Source organism: Mus caroli, chromosome 1, assembly GCF_900094665.2.
Source record: "Mus caroli chromosome 1, CAROLI_EIJ_v1.1, whole genome shotgun sequence".
NCBI classification, from domain to species: domain Eukaryota; kingdom Metazoa; phylum Chordata; class Mammalia; order Rodentia; family Muridae; genus Mus; species Mus caroli.
In genome coordinates, this window is record NC_034570.1 from 96,179,148 (window position 1) to 96,189,697 (window position 10,550).

Consider the following 10,550-nt stretch of genomic DNA (forward strand, 5'->3'; position numbering starts at 1 on the left):
TGTGTGTGTGTGTGTGTGTGTGTGTGTGTGTGTGTGTGCGTGTGTGTGTGTATGTGTGCATGTCAGTATTCAATTCATTCTTCATTTATATATTCTAGGATACCATTCAGAGAGGGGTGCCAACAAAAGTCAGCAGCTCTGCTTGTCTTAGTTAAGAAATCAAGATAATGCCACAAGCATTCCTAGAGACCCATGTCCTGGATGATTCAAAGTTGTGTCAAATTGACTATTAACACTAGCTATTCTACAAACAATGATGAATAGAAATATTCACTAGAAAGTTGTGAATACCAGAATAGGAATTACTTTAATTAATAATACATTTAAGTATTAATTGTAACAATATTTTAATACATTAATTTACATGGTTAAATATTAATAATTAGAAAGATAATAAAATTAACTACACATGTTTAATATAATTCTAGTTTCAGGCGATGAGGAGTTATAATTAGTGTGTTACTCTTTGTAGTACATATCATATATGAATGTATAATATGTATGTGCATTTGTGCATCCATTATTTAAGTAGAAACTGATACAAGGATCCAAGTATGCAAACATCAGGATAGGGACTTAGATAATGCTAACTTCAATATCATTATATATATTTTGAATGATGTATTAACAAAATTATAGACATATAAAGTGTAAAATGTGATACATTGTATATATTATAAAATGATCATTTTCATTAAATTACTCAGAGGGGGATAGGAAAAAGTCTTAATAGCTAAAATTCTTGTACAATCATGAGAACCAGTGTTACAAATTCCAGCACCCACAAGTTATAGCAGTAAACACTTGTAGCTCAGTGCTGGGTCAAAGACAAGAGATAGCTGGCACTCCCTGGCCAACCAACCTCTCTAAATTCATAACCTCCTGATTTATTCAGAGATATAGACTCAAAAAGTAGCATGAAAAAATGATTAAAGAAAACATCACAGGGCCATCCAGAGATTGAACAGGGGAAAAATTCCTAAATAGAATAGCAATGGCCTATGCTACAAGATTAAGAATCAACAAAAGAGACCTAATAAATTTGCAAAGCTTCTGTTGGGCAAAAGATACTGTCAATAAGACAAAAAGGCCACCAACAGATTGGGAAAGAATTTTTACCAATCCTAAATCTGATAGGGACTAATATCCAATATATACAAAGAGCTCAAGAAGCTGATCTCCAGAAATTCAAATAACTGCATTAAAAATGGGGTACAGAGCTAATCAAAGAATTCTCAACTGAGGAATACTGAAGGGCTGAAAAGCACTTAAAAAAATGTTCAACATCCTTAATCATCAGGGAAATGCAAATCAAAACAACCCTGAGATTCCACCACGCACCAGTCAGAATGGCTAGAATCAAAAATTTAGGTGACAGCAGATGCTGGCAAGGATGTGGAGAAAGAGAAACACTCTTCTCTATTGCTGGTGGGATTGCAAGCTTGTACAACCACTCTGGTAATCAGTCTGGCAGTTCCTCAGAAAACTGGACATAGTACTAGCAGCTGATCCAGTAATACCCCCCCTGGGCATATAACCAGAAGATGTTTCAACTGGTAATAAGGACACATGATCCACTATGTTCATAGCAGCCTTATTTATAATAGTCAGAAGCTGGAAAGATCCCAGATGTCCCTCAACAGAGGAATGGAGACAGAATTGTGGTACATTTATACAATGAAGTACTATTCATCTATTTAAAACAATAAATTTATGAAATTCTTAGACAAATGGATGTATCTGGAGTATGTCATCCTGAGTGAGGTAACTCAATCACAAAAAAGTCACTTGATATGCACTCACTGATGAGTGGATATTAGCCCAGAAACCTAGAATACCCAAGATACAATTTCCAAAACATAATAAAATAAAAAAGAAGGAAGACCAACATGTGGATACTTCATTCTTCCCTAGAATAGGGAATAAAATACCCATGGGAGGAGTTGCGGAGACAAAGTCTGGTGCTAAGACGAAAGGATGGACCATCCAGAAACTGCCCCACCTGGAGTTCTATCCCATAATTATCCATCAAATGCAGACACTATTGGATATCCCAGCAAGATTTTGCTGAAAGCACCCTGATATAGCTTTCTTCTGCGAGGCTATGCCAGTGCCTGGCAAATATAGAAATGGATGCTCACAGTCATCTTTAGGATGGAAAACAGGGCACCCAAAGGAGGAGCTAGAGAAAATACCCAAGGAGCTGAAGGGGTCTGCAAGCCTATAGGTGGAACAACAATATGAACTAATCAGTACCACCAAAGCTCATGTCTCTAGCTGCATATGTAGCAGAAGATGACCTAGTCGGACATCATTGGGAAGAGAGGCCTCTTGGCCTTGCAAACTTCATATGCCCCAGTACAGGGTAAAGCCAAGGCCAAGAAGTGGGAGTGAGTGGTTATGGGAGCAGGGTAGGGGTAGGGTATAGGGTACTTTTGGGATAGCATTTGAAATGTAAATGAAGAACATATCTAATAAAAAATTAAAAAAAAAAACAAGAAAGAAAACACTACAAATAAATCTCTGTCCTTGATGGTGCCCCTTGTGGGATAACATAACTGCATAANTGGATGTATATTCACACATTTTTCCTATTACCAGCTCATTTTTTTTATCCTGCTATGATTTGTTGTGTGTTCTTTTTAAAATTAATTAATTACTTAATTTTTACACTCCATATATTTTCCCACACCTCCCAATCCTCCTTTCTACTGTTCCACATCCTATACCTCCTCTGCACCCCTCTACTAAGAAAAGCCCAAGCTACTGTCAAGTATCATTATGGTCTTCTACCAGGTTTATTTTTTTATTATTTTTATTTCTTGTTTTAGATCTTGATAATTAATGAAATTACCAATGTCCTTTCTTTACTATCAGGGACTTTTTCCACTTGATATAGTACTTGTTTCATTCACATTAATTTTAAATGAAGAGATTAACTCATTGTGGCTGAGTAACATTCTAGTGAGTGTTGGTATATGCATGAATATGTATGTGTATATGTGTTTGTTTGTATACATATATGTTTGTGTATATATATATATATATGTGTGTGTGTGTGTGTGTGTGTGTGTGTGTGTGTAGGTATATATACATATGTAAATCTATATTGGTATATGTATGTATGTATTTATGTATTCATGTATAGAAACACAATTTCTTTATTTGCTCACCAATTGATACTTATGTTGACTCTATATTGTGGATACTGTGAATAATAATAAAATAATCATGGCATTATACTTATCACAGTCCCTGATTTCAAATTATAGTAGAAAAGCATAGTAATAAAATTGTGTAATAATGTTTCAGGAACAGATACATAGACGAAGTCAATGGGTTAGATAGCCCAGAAGTATACACAAGGCTTTTGTGGTCAGATCATGTTTGGCAAGGACTGAAGGAAAAGACAGTTTCTTCATCAGTGCCTTCCAGTAAGCCAGCTACAAGTAAATTATGCAATGGGATCATGATCTTACCCTAGAAAAATATACTTGATGTAGAAGTCATTATTTTTTGTTATTGTGATGGCTTGTATATGATGAGCCTATGGTGTGGCACTATTACAAGGTGTACACCTTTTGGAATAGGTGTGTCCCTGAGGGTATGGGCTTTAAGACACTTATCCTAGCTGCCTGGAAGCCAGTATTTTACTAGCAACCTTCAGATGAGGATGTAGAATTCTTAGGTTCTCCTGCATCATGCCTACCTAGATGCTGCCATCTTCCAGCCTTGATGATAATGGAGTGAACCTCTGAACCTGTACGTCAGCCTCAATTAAGTGTTGTCTTAATAAGAATTGCCTTATTCATCGTGTCTGTTTACAGCAGTAAAACCCTAACTCAGACAGTTATAAGACAATAAAATTTGCAGAAAAAAACTATAAACACATCCTCAATATTATTCTTAAAATAATAAATTAGATAAAAGTAGATAGGGCACTTAAGAGCACGTGGAATTATCAGCAAAAAGTAAAAGTAAAGTTTGTTAGCAAATATGTATAGACTGTATTTTTCTATATAGTCAAATTTTAAGACATATTGTTTGATTTAACACAACAGTCAGAAAACAAACAACACCCTTATTATTATTAGGCAAACATTGCATGCAAATATACATTTTCCAAAGGTGACATAAACATGCACAATAGAAATATGTCACATGAAAAATGTGGCCATAATAAAAGTGCCAGAACCATCAAACATCAGTGATACCAAAGCCATAGTTCCTTATTACCCAAGGGGAAGTTGTAAGGTAAAGGATTGTAGTCAAAAGAAGATTCAATATTGAAAGTCCCCAAAATATTGCTTCTCCACCTTTTGACTAAGAGCAAATGGCCTAGTCGGCCATCACTGGAAAAAGAGACCCATTGGACACATAAACTTTATATGCCCCAGTACAGGGGAACGCCAGGGCCAAAAAAATGGTAATGGGTGGGTAGGGAAGTCGGGGAGAGGGTATGGGGGACTTTTGGGATAGCATTGGAAATGTAATTGAGGAAAATACGTAATAAAAAATAATAAAAATTTTAAAAAAGAAAAGAAAAAGCATGTTTTATATATTTATATCTATCTATCTATCTATCTGTCTGTCTGTCTGTCTGTCTGTCTGTCTGTCTGTCTGTCTGTCTGTCTATCTATCTATCTATCTATCTATCTATCTATCTATCTATCTATCTATCATCTATCAGATGCACATCAGAGTTTAGTCAGCAACAGAAAGAATTAGGTGAAAATGGGGCTTAGGTACTTGATTATGTCTTTTGTATGATGCAAGATCACAAGTTTGAGCCTTTTAGGAATGGAACTGTTGAGGAAATGTAAATAAACCTGTGACATGCAGATTACTTCAAGTGGTCCCATAATGTTCTCTATGTTGTTTAGTGGAGAGAACACACTGTCTTGAGAAGTGTGATTGAATAGCAGGCTGGCTGTAGCATGCTTGTTGGTTTTTTGTTTTGTTTTGTTTTGTTTGTTGTCGTTGGTGGTGGTGTTTAATTGGATATTTTATGTATTTACATTTCAAATGTTATCCCCTTTTCCAGTTTTTCCTCTGCAGCCCCCTATCCAATCACCATCCCACCCTATCCAATCACCATCCCAAGTCTATGAGGGTGCTCCTCTACCCACCTACCCACTCCCACCTCACCACCCTGGCATTCCCCTACACTGGGACATTGAACCTTAACAATACCAAGCACCTCTTTTCCCACTGTTGTCAGATAAGACCATCCTCTGCTACATAAGTAACTGGAGCCATTGTTCCATCCACATGTACTCTTTGGTTGGCAGTTTAGACCATGTGAGCTCTCAATGGTCTGGTTGCTTGATATTGTTGTTCTTCCTATAGGGTTGCAAACACATTCAGCTCCTTCAGCACTTTCCCTAAGAAGGAGAACCTGTAGAGACCATATCCAGAGATTAGGAAAGTCCCCTGATTGGGGTATGGGGCCATTTACCCATCTCCAAATTTTTAACCCAGAATTGCTTCTGTCTAAAGGAAATATGGGGGGAAAGTATGGAGCAAAGACTGAAGGAAAGACCATTCAGAGACTGCCCCACCTAGGGATCCATCCAATATACAGAAACCAAACCCAAACACTGTGGCAGATGCCTAATACCCTGTGTTTTCTTAGCTTGTGTTTTCTGTGTGTAAAAGGCATGCTTATATGTGTAGCATATACTTTCTCTAGGGATTAATTAGCATAGCACTATTTGTCTGTATTCCTGAGAAGATGTAAAGAAGCATCTATTCAGCTCAGATAGAGAGCTGGTGACAGACCAAAGCTAGGATACTATCAAATTCCAATTGATGAGCCTGTGAGTTTTATTGGGGCTATTTACAAGACTATGGCTGATCATTTACTCAGAGGAATAGGAAAGATTCAAAGAGAGATGGAACTCTAATGTCTACCCCAGCATGTGTGATGTCTCATATAAGCTGAAACAGTGGAGCTCACTGCAAAAATTTAGACAGCTCAACAGGTCAGGCACTCTTCCATGTATTCTTGCTAATCTATACCCCTTTTAGGCACCTCTGATGGTATGAGAACATTTCCGGAAACTAGACTGTTATTAGAGTATTTCTAATCAATCCTGATTGCCTATATAGGCTTGGGAAAGGAGGGACCTACTCTATCTTGTCAGTTTCAAGGACTTCCTGAGTTATTTACTTCCTGAGTATTAAGAAATCACCCTTTAGAATATTCTACAGGGGGAAAGTGAATAGATCCACTTCACAAAAATTGTTTCACACCTGGAAAAATATTCATACCCTGGCTGGCAAGGTATCCAAATGAGTCAGAAAATTCAGGGAAGAAAATTTATTAGCTTGCTACATTATCTTTGATAGATCACTCTTCAGCTACAGACTAGTTTCACATACAGAAAAAACCCAAAAAAAAAAACAAAAAAAAATGTCTTGATTCAAATTAGGCTTTGACATTCTCATACTCTGAGGATCATTTTCAAAGGAAATGTGTAAATATTTATATATTTTTGGTGTAAACTTAGTACTGGGTAAAACTCACCCTTGCTTTGTGAATAAGTAATATCTTGTATTATACAGAAAGAAGGGAGTCTTTATACAATGGAGATATCCTTGACAGAGAAATGAAGGCTAAATGAATGTATGGGTAGATTAATGGTAAGAAGATAAATTATAGATGGTAGGTAGAGGATGGGTGGAGAGACAGATGCCTAAGGGTAAGTTAAAGCTAAGATCTGATTTTAAAATATTATTAAATGGAGATCAGTGGTGAAGAGAAAATGCTCTTGAAGTATATCACCTCTTTGATGAACATTATTTTGCAGATCATGATCACCAAACATCCTATAGAACCTGTAATTTTACCAAATCTGATATATTTCCTTTGTAGCATTAGAGAACACTAAAGAATAATAATTAATAAACTAAATTAATATCTTTTAATCAATCAACATCAAAACATGCTAGAAATGAATAAATCTAGGCTAAAGTCAGGATCGTTTTATTTATAATGTTAAAATTAGCACATGGGCTAAGCAAACTTGGAACCAACTAGAGCTGTCTTAAGACAGAGGTATTATTTTACCATTGTCAGTTAAGTTGAGTATTAACGAACAAGCAGAAGGAATTCCAGGAAGGAGGCTTGGCATAGAATATGCCACAGGATATAGGAGATGCATAGGTAAATATGTCCAATTCTCCTCTCCTTCTCCTGACATCTCTCCCTCTTTCCCTTACTCTCCCCTTCCTTACCTTCTTGCTTCTCTCTCTCCCTCTGTCCTACTAACTCCCTCCCCACCTCACTACCAGTCTCCCTGAGATCTTACTCTTACATCTCTCCTGGTTCCTAGTTCTTCTCTCAATTTCACCTTTTGTCTCATTCTCCTTGTGAGTCTGTCTCTTTTGTCTTTGCCTATAAGTTTTCTTATCTTCTTCTCTTCACTGTTCTCTCTTTTCTTTCCTATCCCCTTTCCCTTTCTTTTATTATGTCCTTATCTACTCCTTCCCTGTCCCCTGATCCCCTTCATCCCTTTCTTATACCTTCGTCTCTCTCTCTCTCTCTCTCTCTCTCTCTCTCTCTCTCTGTCTCTCTCTGTCTCTCTCTGTCTCTCTCTCTCTCTCTCTCTCTCTCTCTCTCTCTCTCTCTCTCTCTCTCTCTCTCCCTCCCTCTCTCTCTCCCCCCCTCTCTCTCCCTCTCTCTCTCTTTCTCTCTGTATGTCTGTGTTTGTGTGTATCACTCTCAATTTATTCTTCCCTCTCTCCTATCCTCCATTACATAGTACATTCAAGGTCACCCCTCCAATACATAGCAAGTTAGAGTTCAGTCTGGTATATAAGAAACCCTGTCTCAAAAGAAGAAATAAATTGGACAAGAGCAATGGATCAGAGGGTCAGTGTACTCACTGGACAGCTTCTCTCCCGGTAAGAGCTGCTCTGAGGTGTTAATTCTTCCAGTTACATCTGTTGTCCTTGTCAGAACACTGAGGCAAAAAGAAATGTATATTTGAAATAAAAGGCAGCTGTAAGTCCTGGGAAATCTTCAGCAAGCAGAAGGCTGAAAAGATGACTGGAAGTACATGGGCCAGACAGTATGATCACATAGCTCAACACTATCTCACAACTTACTCATAGCTAATGTACTCAAATATTATGAGTTGTAAGCAATTAAATATTTTCAAGGTGTTTTAATGTACTTGGCATGAAATATGTTGAGCTGAGAGGACAAGGTTTGTGAATGAGGTCTTTTTCATCTTGTTTCATCTTTTTTTTCTACAAGTGATCCAGATATGCAATTAGCTACTCCCTCACTGGGATTCCAGATTGGACTCCAAGTATTCAGCTTTTAATTCAGCTTCTGGGGTTGAACTCACTTCATCATTTTAAATGCCATTTATTTTAAAATGCTAGTTCCTATCTCACTGAAGGAATCTTGATATGCTTCATATATGTACGTTGTATATTCTTGCCCTGTGGTCGATTGAAGTGTAAAGTTCATGTTTTGTGTCTTTTCCTTTTTAAATATCCTTTTGGGAAGAGAGATGAGCATGATTCACTCACAAATGCAATCCATAGTGACTCAGCTGTCATTGGAGGCAATCTGTCTTCATTACTGAAAGAAAGAAAGATATTTATGACCCTGTTCTCTGTAGAAAGTTATCTGAAGCCTTTCTTTCCCATGATCACTCAGTTCCCAGAATCAAGCACTCTATTTCCAGCTCTTAGAAGCTTCATGCATGGTGTAAGAATAATGAAAGACCCTCATCAAGTGCTAGGAGTTCTGTGGCTTGATTCTGCCTCAAATTCAGTGGGCAGCTGAGTTCTGAACAAACTGTTGGCACATTTACACACAGGCAAGCAGTCTTTATCTTGTTCATTGCATACAGTTTTCACTTCTCAAGTACAAACCAAACACACCAATAAAATTATTTATGCAAAGAAGTCAAATGGGGCAGACAGATGGACAAAGTTGCAGTCATTTTCAGTCTTCCTTTGCTAAGTGATTTGGGTTAGATTTAATGAGCAGGGAGAAACCTACATGACTGAAGCTCAAAATCTAGCAGTCCATCTGGTTGTGGATATAGAGTTTGCTGGCTCTGATTATAGCTCATTCCTCCTCCCCATTCACTTTTTTAACTGCTTTTGAGCTGTCTGTTGGCTAACCCTACCCCATGCTTCATTCTGTCTCAACTAGTCTAATGCCTGCAGTAGTTTGATGTTCCCATCTGGTTCTTGCAATATGGACTGTCTCTGAAAAAATGTTTAATGTATGATGCCTGAGATATAAAAAATCCATTTCCATTGATGGCTTCTAACCCTAGCAAGTGCCTCACCCCTGCATTCTGGCAGCTGGGTTGAATGAATCCACACCAGATGGAGTTCTTTCAAAATAATCAGGAGTCATTCATTTTACCCCCATTTAATTAACTCCAGCTCTGGATCAGATCTGTACTAAGTACAGAGATAAAGGATGAGAAATACAGCTACAGCCTACCTAGAATGAGCAGACAAAGAATGAGGTAGAAAAGGAGGGAATGGTAGCAGCATAGAATCAGTTCCCAGTACGAATGGAGATGGAAGGACTCTACCACTGTATCTTCCCAGAAAAGGAGAAAAATGACCTTTGCTTAGGAATGTTCTTAAGACATTCATGTGAACTTAATGCTTCTTCAGGGAAGAAGGTTGAACTTGATATTCTATGTAATCAGTAGATGTAATAGACAATTATATATATATATATATATATATATATATATATATGTTCCTGTAAGTTTTCATTGGATAAACAAAGACTGGATGATTTTGGCTTCCTGCACTCAGTGGCAGACTCTGTTGAGTATCTTTGAGAGAGTAGTTGGGTTATAAAAGCCCCACAGAAGATCCTGGGAAGCATAACCTGGTACTAGCCTGCAGTATCCTCTTCAAACCAGCAGTAGAAAAGAAGCAATGTCTGGCATATTTTAAAATAATAATTCATGTTTCAGAGTCATTAGTTGCAACACAAATTAGACTATTAACTGAGATTTTATTATGTTCTGTTTTAAAACATTCAGGAAATATGTTACAAAAAAGTTTAGAATATATGTCAAACATAAGTGGACCTTAGTTATTGCCACAACTGTTAAATAAATTGGTGAAAGATAGGTCTGTATATTTGACAGTCTGGTATCTATTCACAGAAAGCGTCACATTTAGACCAAGGAATTCTTAGCACAGCTGAACAATGAACAGGAATAAGTTTCTAAACTAATTGCTTTCTCACTAGTTAGACAATTAGGAAATAAGAAATATGTATACTTTAAATACATATACATATGTGTATACATTTATATGTATAGAAATTAAATTATCTTTGATGATGAAAACATCAGTGTTTTGTTGCCATTCATTATTAATTTTGTTAAATGTTCTTTGTTGCTGACTGGCTTGATATTTATGTTTATTTATTTTGAAATAAAATCTCTTTATGTAGCCCGGGATGGTGAAATGGCAGAACGAGCAAGAGAGATCTTGCCACAAAGCAAGTGGAAGGCAAGAAAAGACTCCTGAAAGTTTTTTTTTTTTTT

At 37.0% G+C, this 10,550-nt stretch overlaps 1 pseudogene; it reads left to right on the forward strand.

Annotated features, from left to right (window-relative positions):
* LOC110295780 overlaps positions 1–10,550 on the forward strand; it is a 108,121-nt pseudogene that overhangs the window by 96,206 nt on the left and 1,365 nt on the right.